This window comes from Delphinapterus leucas, chromosome 18, assembly GCF_059928025.1.
Source record: "Delphinapterus leucas isolate spDelLeu-1000000601 "Yukka" chromosome 18, BTC_Dleu_Yukka2, whole genome shotgun sequence".
Lineage (NCBI taxonomy): Eukaryota > Metazoa > Chordata > Mammalia > Artiodactyla > Monodontidae > Delphinapterus > Delphinapterus leucas.
The window spans coordinates 68154954-68167914 of record NC_143146.1 but is presented as its reverse complement, the minus strand read 5'-3'; the positions used below and the strand labels follow the sequence as shown (position 1 = coordinate 68167914).

The 12961-nt window shown below is 34.3% G+C and overlaps 1 protein-coding gene and 1 pseudogene across 1 annotated transcript in view; both read left to right on the top strand.

Moving 5' to 3' along the window:
- Positions 1 to 12961, top strand: part of NBEA (neurobeachin) — a 620750-nt gene that overhangs the window by 86891 nt on the left and 520898 nt on the right. The gene's annotated exons all lie outside the window — the stretch shown is intronic.
- Positions 691 to 2597, top strand: LOC111175236 (Y-box-binding protein 1 pseudogene; annotated as a pseudogene).

The window sequence follows — 12961 nt, the reverse complement described above, 5'->3', positions numbered from 1 at the left end:
CTCCATTTCCATCATTTTTTTCTTTTTGAGGAACTGTTTATATGTAGTTGGTTTTTTCTGGTCTCCTGATTATTTCCTTTTACTGTATCACACATATTTTTATGTCTAGTACATTTGTAAATAAAAATTTTATAGAAATAAAAGCCTCTGAGTAATATGTACTTAATGTGCCTTTGAAATATGGTTATATAAACAACTTGCTCTGTAAAAAGGGAAACTTTATTTTTAAACTATAATATTTTAAATGATTTTCCTTTTTAGCCAGTTTCTTTTGGAAGATATATACATATTCAAAATATGCTAGCATTTTTCAAGTTAATTGCATTTCTTTTTTGGAATTGCCTGCATGGTCAGTTTTTAAGTGACACAAGGAAACAGTTTCATTACTTTAGAGCTAAACTGTATTTTTGATGAAAGATGGTTTTATGACACCTATTAATTCAGCAAGCATGGCTTCAAATCTTTTCTCTTTTTCCAAAATTAAATCAATCCCTTGGGGATGACAGTTCTCCTTCAAAAATATAATTTAAAATGCTGTAGAGTTCAGCTGGTAGTGGGAATGGAGAGCCGACCCCAGGGAGCCCTGAGTAGCACCCCCATCTCCCCAAGGAGCCACAGCTGCCGCAGCTGGCCCCAGTCACCATCACTACAACCGTAAGCATCCAGGCCGAGGCCCAGCCCAGCAGCACCATGGGGAGCAGTGGCCCCTGTGGCTTCACATCTGCAGCACCTGCCTTCAGGGACAAGAAACTCATCACAGTGAAGGTTTTTGGAACAGTAAAATGGTTCAGTGTAAGAAACGGATGTGATTTTTTCAATAGGAATAACACCAAAGAAGATGTATTTGTATACCAGTCTGCCCTAAAGAAGAATAACTCCAGGAGGCACCTTTGCAGTGTAAGAGATGGAGAAACTTGGAGTTTGATGTTGCTGAAAGGAGAAAAGGGTGTGGAAGCAGTGAATGTTCCAGGCCCTGGTGGAGTTCTAGTGCCAGGCAGTAAATATGCAGCAGATGTAACCATGATAGATACCGTCCACATAATAGGGGTGCTCCACACAATTAACAGCAGAATGACCAGAATAATAAGAATGGAGAAAGAATGAGGGATCGGAGAGTGGTCCCAAAGGCCAGGCTCTACAGCAGGCCACTGTGCCCATCTTACTACGTGGAGACCCTACGGGTGTCGACCACAGTATTCCAACCCTACTGTGCAGGGAGAAGTGATGGAAGGTGCTGACAACCAGGGTGCAAGAGAGCAAGGTAGACCAGTGAGACAGAGTATGTAATGTGGTTTATAGACCACCATTCCACAAGGGCTTACTTCACCCAAGACAGCCTAGAGAGGACCACAGTGAAGGAGCTAGGGAAAATCAAGGAGATGAGACTAAGGTCAGCAGTCACCTCAACGTTGTTAAGGACGTAGCTTCAATTACCAGTGCAGACCCCCAGAAAACCCTAAAGTACAAGATGGCAAAGAGAAAAGCAGCAGATGCACCAGCTGAGAATTAGTCTTGCTGGAGGCTGAGTAAATGCACTTTTCCCATCTCTACCATCATCTGATTTAGCTATCCAACAAGAAGAAATGAATGTAAAGTTTCAGCAATAAGGAAAGGAGAGTGGCACTGAAGACCTCAAGTGCTTGCTCTTTGCCCCTTGACCAGATAGCTAGAAGTATTACCTGCACTACCTATGCAGGCTGGAGTTTTTACTATCTCTTTACTTAAAGACTCTTTGATGATGACAAACATTTTTTTTTTTAAGGCTGGTTTTTCTCAATACACCTTTAAACGTTTTTAAATTGTTTCATATTTGTTCAAGTTGAGATTTTAAGAACCTTAATTTATAATATAATAAAAGTTCACAACATGATTTTTTTTTCAAAAAAGTCAGTAAACTGCAAGCACCTGTTAATAAAGGTCTTGAAAAAACCCTGTAGATTCTGAAAATAGTTTTTTAAAAAAAAAATCCTAGATATAAGGAATATTTTGAGTAATAAAATATATGTGAGTAGTTCTAAGAGGATTCTTTGGCAAAATACACCACTCATTTGATCATACTTGTTTAGGTATATTTGCTTTAAAATATCAGGCATATTACTTTATAAGCTATACTATATTTAGAATGCTAGAATTTCAGTGAATGGCAAGAAAAGTGTTCTGTTTTTCCAAAGTTCTAGTTTTATTCCCCCAATGCAATGCCTTTAGCAGAGCCTTATTATTTTATTTTTTTCCGGTACGCGGGCCTCTCACTGTTGTGGCCTCTGCCGTTGCGGAGCACAGCCTCCAGACGCGCAGGCTCAACGGCCATGGCTCACAGGCCCAGCCGCTCTGCGGCATGTGGGATCCTCCCAGAATGGGGCACGAACCCGCGTCCCCTGCATCAGCAGGCGGACTCTCAACCTCTGCACCACCAGGGAAGCCCAGCAGAGCTTTATTTTATTACCCATATTCAAATAATTTTTACCCATTGGTCTTAAAATGGGTAATTCCTACTGGGTTTATCCAGTTAATATACATTTTCTATATACTAACAACTTTCTCCTCTAGCAGCTCTGACTAATAATGTACCTAATGACCACTGGGGGGAATAATATAATCTTAATGCCACTTTCTCATTATTCAGAGATCTCCAATTTTTAAAGTGTCATTATAAACTTTTAGATTTAAATGTATTTGAGGTGTTTCAATCTATAGCAGTTACTGTGTTTTTCTTTTAAAACTTCAAATTGCTCCAACTTTGGGTATCTCTTCTAGTTGGTCTCTTAGTCCATTTGACCTGACCCTGTAGTCTTTGATAGCTTCCTTGCTATTTCCTATGACGATGTTTCTGGCTCATCCTGAACATTTTGTTGTTTCAGTCCTGGAATCAGCCGGTACTCCAAGAATCGCTAGTCTCTATTAATGGGAAATTTAGGACTTGCTGTGTTTTATCTCTACCTCCTCTTAGTTAAATCTGTATCTCCTTTCTTCCACATTGAGACATCTTGTTGGCAAGTACATGGAGGATGTTAGAATTAGAAAAGCCTATAATTACTCATATAACAGTCTAAGAACTACAGTACCAATACTACCCTACAGACATAATTACTGAAAACAGTTTGTTTTCCATATGCTCTCTCTGTTCTCCTTGCCATTTTCTAATTTGTGAGGTATAACTGTTATGGGCTGAATTGTGTTCCCCCAAAATTCATATGTTGAAGTTCCAACTCACAACGTGGCTATATCTGGAGATAAGGTCTTTAAGGAGGTAAAGTGAAGTGAAGTCATTGGGGTGGGTCCTAATACAATATGAATGTTATAAGGAGAGGAAATTAGAACACAGACACACGCAGAAGACACACATGAAGATACAGGGAGGAGAAGTGGGTCATTTACAAGCCAAGGAGAGAGGCTTCAGAGTCCAGCCCTGCTGACAGTTTGATCTTGGATTTCTAGCCTCCAGAATTGTGAGAAAATAAATTTCTGTTGTTTAAGCTACTTGGACTCTGGTACTTTGTTATGGCAGTCCTAGCAAACTAATACAAGGGATTAACTACATTGTGAATGCACGTAGTTATTACATATTATTCTCTCTTATTTTAACTCTTAGTAGTTTTAAAGTACTTATATATTTAAGGTTCATCACATTCCTTACATTGATGTTTTTTGCCTATCTAAAGCTTATTCTACAGTTTATTCTTCAGGAAGGACTCATGGGAAGAATGTTTTTTGAGAACTGCATTTCGGTATTAGTTTATCAGGGACCATTATGTTTGACAGCCATTTGCTTTGCTATAAAGTCCTTGACTAACCTTTCTTTGTACATCTCAAATTTGTTACTAATTTTCTTCTGGCTTAAAGTATTTTTGTTGAAAGTCTGATGACAGTTTAATATGCTTTCTATTGTAAGTCACTTGCTCTTTTTGCCCACATGTTCAAAGGATTTTGTTTAAATTCAGCAATTTTGCTAGGTAGGTCTTAAATATTCTGAGTTGATTTCTCGTTTAAGTGGTATGCACTTTCAGTATGCAGTCTTGTATCTTTTTATATTTCAAGGAATTTTTTATACTGTTCACTGTTTGTTCTATTTCCTTGCTTTGGTTTTCTTCAGAGACTTGACTATACATGTTTGATTTACTTTGCTTATCTTTAATATTTGTCACTTTATCTTGAATCTTCATCTTTTTTTTTCTTTCTCATTTTTTAAATTTAAAAATAAAGTGAAACTTACAGAAAAGTTACAAGCACAGTAGTAAGCAATTTTTCCCTGAGCCATTTGAGAGTATTGCTGACATAATGTCCCATCATCCCTGAATATTGTGTTTGTATTCCTTTATATAATTCCTTTATATAATTATTAACATCAGTGTGTTACTACCTTTATATAATTATATATAACAAAAACATTCCTTTATATAATTATTAATATCAATGTGTTACTACCATGTAATTCTCAGACCCCATTAAAATTTTGCTAATTGTCCCATAATGTCCTTTTTAGGAAAATGATCTAGTTCACAACGTTTATGTTATAATGTATCTTTAGTCTGCTCAACAGAACAGTTTTTGTTCATTCTTTGTTCAGTCTTTGTTCATTCTCTGTCTCCCATGCCTGGCTAATAACCCTGTTGGGTGGACACACTCCTCACCTCTCTAGGAATTTGACACCATGTTGCCTGGTTATGCTCCTGACTCAGCTGAGGGCTCTGCCACCCTGCTGGCCACTGCAGCTCCTCACCTCTACCCCTAGTGCAAACCCGTGCCTTGTTTAGCCCTACCTGTTAGCTTTATGAATTTTCAGGAAGGCAGGAGGAATAGTAAGAGGAAAAGAGCTTCATTTCTTTGTGTTTTATTTTTTTGTTTTTTTGTTTTATTTTTTTGTTTAATGCCAGCTTTATTGGGATATAATTCACATATATTCAATTCACCCATTTAAAATTTATAATCCAAGGGTTTTAGTATATTCACAGATAGATGCAACTATCAACACAGTGAATTTTAGAACATTTTTACCATCTCAGAAAAGAAACCTTGCACCCTTTAGCTCTCAACTTTTTAATCTCTCACTCCTTACCCCATTTCTAAGCAATCACTAACCTTTCTGATTCTATAGATTTGCCTATTCTGGACATTTCATACAAATTTTGAAATTGGGAAATGATGGGTCGCTTTAATTTCCACATAAATTTTAGGATCAACTTGTCAGTTTCTGAAAAAAAGACAACACACCCACACAAAACAACAACAATAACAACAAAACCCAACTGTGATCTTGATAGAGATTGTATTGAATCTTTTATTTGGAGAATCTTACCAACTACACAATATTAAGTCCTCCAATCCATGAACATGGGATGTCTTTACATTTATTTGTGTCTTCTTAATTTCTTTCAAAGAGGATTTGTACTTTTTGCCATAAGTCAAATGCCAGAAATCTTGACTTCTTTTGTTAAATTTATTCTCTAGTATTTTATTATTTTTGATGCTGTCATAACTAGAGTTGTTCATAAATGTTATGTTTGATTTTCTTTGCTAGTGTATACAATGGATTTTTATGTTATGATTCTGTATCCTGCAATCTTGCTGAAAATACTAGCACTAATAGTTTTATCTAGAATCTCCAGTATAATGTTGAACAGAACATTAGCACAGGTATCCTTGTCTTGTTACTGATCTTAGGGGGAACGCTTTCAGTCTTTTAGCATTAAATATGTTGTTATCTGTGAGCTTTTCATTGATGCTTTTTATCAGATTGGGGAAACTCCATTTTTATCCCTACTTTGCTGAACACTTTTTAAAATAAAGGGGTGTTGGATTTTGTCAAATGCCTTTTCTGTGTTTATTAAGATAAGCATTTATTGAGATAATAATATTAACAATATTAATTAGTCTAGGTATAGGTTTGTCAATTTTGATCTTTACAAAGAATCAGCTTTTGTTTTTGTTGTGTTTTCTCTATTGTTTTTCTTATTCTCTATTTCAATAATTTTTCCTGTAATTCTTAGTGTTTTCTTCCTTCTGCTTGTTTTGTGTTTAGTTTGTTCTTTTGTTATCCAATGTCATAAGGTGGAAGACTTGGTTGTTGATTTGATGTCTTTTTTAATATAAACACTTACAGTGTTGCCTCTGAGTACTGCTTTACCTGCTTATGTTTTGGCATTTGTGCCTTTAATTTCATTCATCTCAAAACATTTTATAATTTCCCTTTTGACTTCTTTTTGACACATTTTTATTTAGCAATTTGTTGTTTATTTCCACAATATTTTTGAATTTCTGAAATTTCTTTCTATTATTGATTTCTAATTTGATTCCATTTTGGTCAAAGAAGGTACTTTGTATTATATTTACCCTTGTAAATTTAATCAGGTTTGATTTATGGCTTAACATTGCTCTATCCAATGTTTGATGTACACTTAAGAGTTATGTATATTCTGCTGTTGTAGGATGTAGTGTTATAGAGATATCTTTTAGGTCTGATCACTTTATAGTGTTATTCAACTTTTATGTTTCTTTGTTGACTTCTGCCTAGTTGTTCTATCCACGGTTTGACTTGGGAATTGAAGTTATCAACTATTAATCTTAACTTGTCTTAATGTTTCTTCCTTCATTTCTGTCAAGTTCTTCTTCATGTATTTTGGTGCTTGGTTGTTAGATGCACATATGTTATTATCTTCTTGGTGGATTGATTCTTTTATTATTATTAAATGTCACTCTGCCTCTAGTAACATATTTTGTTTAAAGTCTGTTTTCGCTTAGTACAGCAACTCCAGCTTTCTTGTGGATTGTTGATAAATTTTCCCTTTTACTTTGAATCGATTTTTGACTTTGACTCTAGAGTATGCCTCCTATAGACAATACATTGTTAGATCTTGTTTTATTATCCAGTCTAATAACATCTGCCTTTTGAGCAGACTGTTTTTCCATTCACCTTTAATGTTACTGATATAGTTGGATTTACATCTGTCGTTCTGTCTGTTACCTATGTCTCATGTTCTTTTTAATTCCTTTATTTATTCTTTACTGCTTTCTTTTGAATTAAATGAATATTTTCTATTGTAGCATTTTCATATCTTTAATGAATTTTTTCACTCTATTTCTTTTACTTATTTACTTAGTGGTTGCTATAGGACTTACCATTTAAATTTTAACTTACCAGAATCAACTTCAGATTTATACTAACTTAATTCCAGTGAGGTATAGAAATGTTACTTCTTATAGATGTATTTTGTTTTTCTTCTTTTTTGTGATATAGTTATATGTAGTACATATTACAATGTTGGTTACAAACCCAACATTACATTATTATAATTATTACTTTATATAGTTGAATGTCTTTTAAGGAAGCTGAGAGAAGAAAATCAACTGTATTTTATAGCTTTTGTTATATTAACCTAATTTTCATTTATGGATTTCCTCATTTGTTCATTTATCACCTGGACTTATTTCCTTAGCTCAATATAGCTTTCCCACTCACCTCCTTTGTGTTGTTATTAGCAAATACATTACATTTTTATGTTATAGGCAAAACCATACTTTATATACACATTATCTTATAAAATTGCTTTGAAATCTGTTAAGAGGGAAAAAGGAGAATAAATATGCATTTATACCATCTTTTATAACCACATGACTACTGGTGCTCTTTGTTTTTCATGTGGATTCAAATTACTGTCACTTTTAGCTTGAAGGACTTCCCTTTGTTATTTCTTGTAAGGTAGGTCAGCTAGCAGTAAATGATCTTAGTTCTTATTTATTTGGGAATGTATCTTATTTTCCTTTTAGATTTGAAAGCTAGATTTGCTGGATATAAATTCTTGGTTGATACTTTTTTCTTTGAGTACTTTGAATGCTTTATTCCTCTGTGTTCTGGCCTCCATTTTTTCAGATGAGAAGTCTGCTGTTGATCTTATTATTGTTCTCTTTTAAGTAAAGAGTCGTTTTTCTTCTGCTGCTTTTAAGATTTTCTCCTTGTCTTGGGCTTTCACCATTAATATGACTTTTCTGTTTGTAGATTTCTTTGCGTTTATCCTTCTTCAAGTTCATGGGCTTCCTGAATAGGTAAATTAATGCTTTTCAATAAATTGGGAACTTATCATCCATTAAATTTTTGAATATTTTGCTTTTCTTTTCTCTTTCTTCTCTACTTTTGGTATTCTCATTCTTCATACCTTAGTACAGTTAATTGTTTCCCACATTTCTCTGAGGCTCTGATCATTCTTCACTCTCTTTTCTCTCTGGTTTTTGGATTGCATAACCTTTATCTGTTTATCTTATATTTGCTAATTCTTTCTTCTGCTTGTTCAAATATACTGTTGAGACCCTATAGAGAATTTTTCAGTTCATTGTGCTTTTCAACTCCAGAATTTCCATTTGGATTGTTTTTATAATATCTTTCTCTCTTTAAAAAAAAATACTAAATTTTAATTTTATTGATATTTTAAAATACTAATTCTATTAATATTTTCACAGGTTTATTGAGAAGTAATTGCCTATGTCACTGTATAAATTTAAGGAGTACAGCATGATGATTTGGTTTACATATATTGTGAAATGATTATTGTAATAGATTCAGCTAACATCCATCAGCTCATATAGGTACAATAAAGAAAAGAAAAAAGGTTTTTCTTGTGATTAGAACTCTTAGAATTTATTAAAAAGTTTTTCTTGTGATTAGAACTCTTAGAATTTATTCTCTTCACTTTCCTATATATCAATATCTATCTCTTAATTGATATTCTCTATTTAATGTGACATTGTCATCATAACTATATTTACTTCTCTAATTATGGTTTCCTTTAGTTCTTTGAACATGTTTTTAATGGCTGCTTTGAAGTCTTTTTCTGTTAAATCTGACATCTGATTGCTGTCACTAGCAATTTCTGTTGCCTGCTTCTTCTCCCATGTATGGGTCATATTTTCCTGTTTCTATGTCTCTCAATGTTTGGTTGGGAAATGGACATTTTAGGTAATATATTGCTGCATGTCTGGGTACTACTATCCCCGCCTCCTTGTAGGGCTTATTATTTGTTTATTGACTGGATAGATTACTTTAGTGGGTTTTTTCTTAATTTTAATTTTTTTCTTAAATATTTGCAAGAACTCAGCATTGAAGCTGCAGCCTAGAGTGTTTTCTGAATAAAAATTATAAATATAAATTTTTAAATAGATGTCAGAGAGTTCATATTTTATATTTCTTCTTTGAATGCTTTTAAATTTACTTTTCAAGTAATACATACATTTCATTTATATGATTTTAGTCTTTGGAAGTTTGCTGAAGTTTGTCTTATGAACCCAAATATGTGTCCTCTTTGCTAGTTGTTCCATGTGTTCTTGAAAAGAATGTGTATTGTCCTCTTGTTACACATAGTGTTCCATATTGAAATATTATACTGAAATGTTCTATTTTTAAGAAAGCTGAGTCATGTTACTCCTTTGAGTATAATTAGTACAAAATATGGTCATACACGGGTTTTTCTTTAAAAAATTATAATAGCTTTATTAAAGTATAGTTTACATATCATACAATTCACTCATTTTAAGTATACAAGTAAATTATTTTATATAAGCTTACAGAGTTGTGCAAACATCACCACAATCCACTTCTAGAACATTTCTACCACCCTGGAAAGATCTCACTTGCCAATTCTCAGTCATTCCTCATTCTCATCCCCATCCTATTCAAACCATTTTATATAATAGTTCTCTTTTGGAAAATTCTTCTTAAAATAATAATCCAATAAATATTGATATTTATGCACAAATCTGCTTATTATACCTTAAAAAATAAAAGTTTGAAGATTTAGAAGTGATCTGAATACCACAAATGGGATTAAGATAAGACAATTATGTACATAATGGATTATATGTTTACAGTCATTTAAATTGAATCATATTTTTAAAATATGGTATAATTAATTGTGATGTGAAGTTGTATTGCTACAATTAGCCAAAGTATGGAATAATGATCTTTGTATAACAGACTGAAAAAATTAAGACCATTCTTTTTCCCCAAATAAGACTAGTTTTATTAGACATCTTACGTTATATTTCCCCAAAAAGATTTTATAACTTCCAAGAGAATATATTAAACATTTTTGATTCCTTTGTAAGCAGTATGAACTAAATGAAAGTAAAGTTTTTTTTTTACCTGATAATGGAATGTACATACAGTTCAGCAGTGTTAAAATGTAGACATGGAGAAGCTATTTACAGTGTTTCACAACACACTTCTCAGTATTTTATTCCAGTCCTTATTTTTAGAAACCATGTACTTGGAGTTCTTAAGCATCATAGGTATAATACCCCCAAAAAAAATAAACAAAAAGGGTAAGAAGTATCACTAAACTGCTTCAGACAAATTACTTTTAAAATATAGTAATCATGAGCCAAGCAGAGTGATATCTTTAGTGTTTTGCATGACTTTTTACTTAAATTTACTTAAATTTATTGAATATTATTTAAAAAGTTGTATCAGTAATTATTAGTACAGGACTTTCAGCTCAAAAGACTTGCTTGCAAGTTCAATGTGGGGCAAAGGACATGGGTGATTTCATATTCATACTTAATGGCTGCTTTGCTTCTCAAAACAAACAATTCTTTTATACATGAAGTAAATCAAGGAAAAGTGTGCAGCCTCTCTGAAAAGAGCCAAAGAAAAACATTTAAACAGACAAAAACTGAAAAGTGGTAGACTTTAGCAACAGTAGAAAGCCAGAGTTTTATGATTGGAGTCCAGAAGGAAGACCAAAATCAAGGAAGATTAAATAGGGTAGTGTATTTTTAATCTTAAACATTAGGGGGTAGATGATTTTACTCTAAATCGTGGATTTTCACTGAAGAAGGAAAAGTCATTTAAAAGTAGCTTTAAAATGACTTGGGAAAATGAAAACGATTACATTATGATGAATTTTCTCATACAACTTTACAATTCAGAAGACATTTATTAAAGCGTTTCTGTGTACAGAGCACTATTATAGGTATTATGGAAGATGCAAAACTATAAATTATCTTTAAGGATCTTACAGCCAAATAAAGGAGAAAGACATAGAAAAGCTAAAAAGTAAAGTTGCATGAAAATATAGTCATGGTATAATCTGTGAACACTAAGTCCTATGTGATCATGGAGAAGGGTTCTGATTGTAAGAACTGGGAAATGCTTGGAAGAGAAGACAGCTTTAAAACCAGTTCGGGGCACTTCCCTTGTGGTGCAGTGGTTAAGAATCCGCCTGCCAATGCAGGGGGCACAGGTTCAATCCCTGGTCCAGGAAGATCCCACATGCCACAGAGCAACTAAGCCTGTGCACCACAACTACTGAGCCTGTGCTCTAGAGCCTGTGTGCCGCAACTACTGAGCCTGCATACTGCAATTACTGAAACCTGCGTGCCTAGAGCCCATGCTCGCACCAAGAGAAGTCATCACAGTGAGAAGCCCGCACAATGCAACAGAGTAGTCCCTGCTCACCACAACTAGAGAAAGCCCATGCTTAGCAACGAAGACCCGACACTGACATAAATAAATAAATTAGAAAAAAAAAAACCCAACAAAAAACGTTCAGGGAGGCCCCAGAAGCTTTAGATTCATAAAAATTAAGTGATTTTTGTTTCTTTTGCTGGGGGAAAAATCTGTTTCCCTTTGTCACCTTTCATGAATTCATCCAACAGAAAAACACTCTTTTTTTTTTTAATCAATTGGTATCCTTTAGCCGGTTTCTTTTACTTAATGAGGATGACAATTAGAATTCACAAATAATCTTTTAAAGCCTATCCAGTTTACAAAATTTCTTGCTGAATTAATTCATTTTTAAAACATTCAACCTTCTGATTTTGTCCATAATGGAATAACTGGTACTAGATGTGCCCTACCACTGTAAATCACTATGAAAATGGGTAAAATACACAAAGCATCCGTTTTTAGACATTTGTCAGTACACACAGCACAGGCCCAAGATCCTTGAGAGGAGGAAAACATTTTGAGATGAGCTTGTTAACGACCCCAGCTCTCTGGCTGGGGCTAGTATTTTTATTGAGGCATAAAGGAGGTAGAAGCCAGGCATAGCCGGTTGGGCCTGCTGCTCTGAGGTACTGAAACAGCTGGAACTTGTGGGGCAGGGTACCAAAAAGGAGCAAGCTCTTGGGGTAAGGATAGAAGTCTTTGTCAGGGTTCCCGTGTTGAGATGCTGTGAGCCGTGGGTGGAAGATATTACCAAGAGCAGAAGAGAGATACCAGAAGTCACACAGTTGTTTGAGACTTTGGAGTATCGACCCAATTAGAGAAGGTTTATGCCCACGTCCTCGAGTGCTCAGTAATTATTAAACAAACAAATGAGGGACTTCCTTGGCAGTCCAGTGGTTAGGACTCTGCCCTTCCACTGCAGGAGGCATGGGTTTGATCCCTGGTCGGGGAACTAGGATCCCTCATGCCGCATGGCATGACCAAAACCAAAACAAACGAATGACACTAGTGGTGTAGACAATTCAGGGGTTTCCTCTATTAGATTATAATTATTCACACATTTTCCCCATCAAATCATTTCTAAAAAGTGTATCTTTTATCATTCTATGATATTGATTGCTTTTGCAATTTAATTTTTAAAACTTTCAACCTACAAAAATATCCATTCTTCTGTGCAACTACATGCATGTTAAAAAAAATCTTTGGGGAGTTCCCTAGTGGCCTAGTGGTTAGGATTCCAGGCTTTCACTGCCGTGGCTCGGGTTCAATCCCTGGTCAGGGAACTGAGATCCTGCAAGCTTCGTGGCACAGCCAAAAAAAAACAAAAACAAAAAAAACAACTTTTCTTATATTAGAAGAATGAGTTACATAAAATTACTTGATATTTGTAAATGATTGCTTAATTTGGTATGAGTAGTTTATTAACATTATGTTTAATATTTCTCTTAGATATTGGTTTGTATTAGTGATGTGTTTCTCTTGTTCAGTATTTGAAATATTGCAGTAATTATAGTGCTGGTACTTGGCACT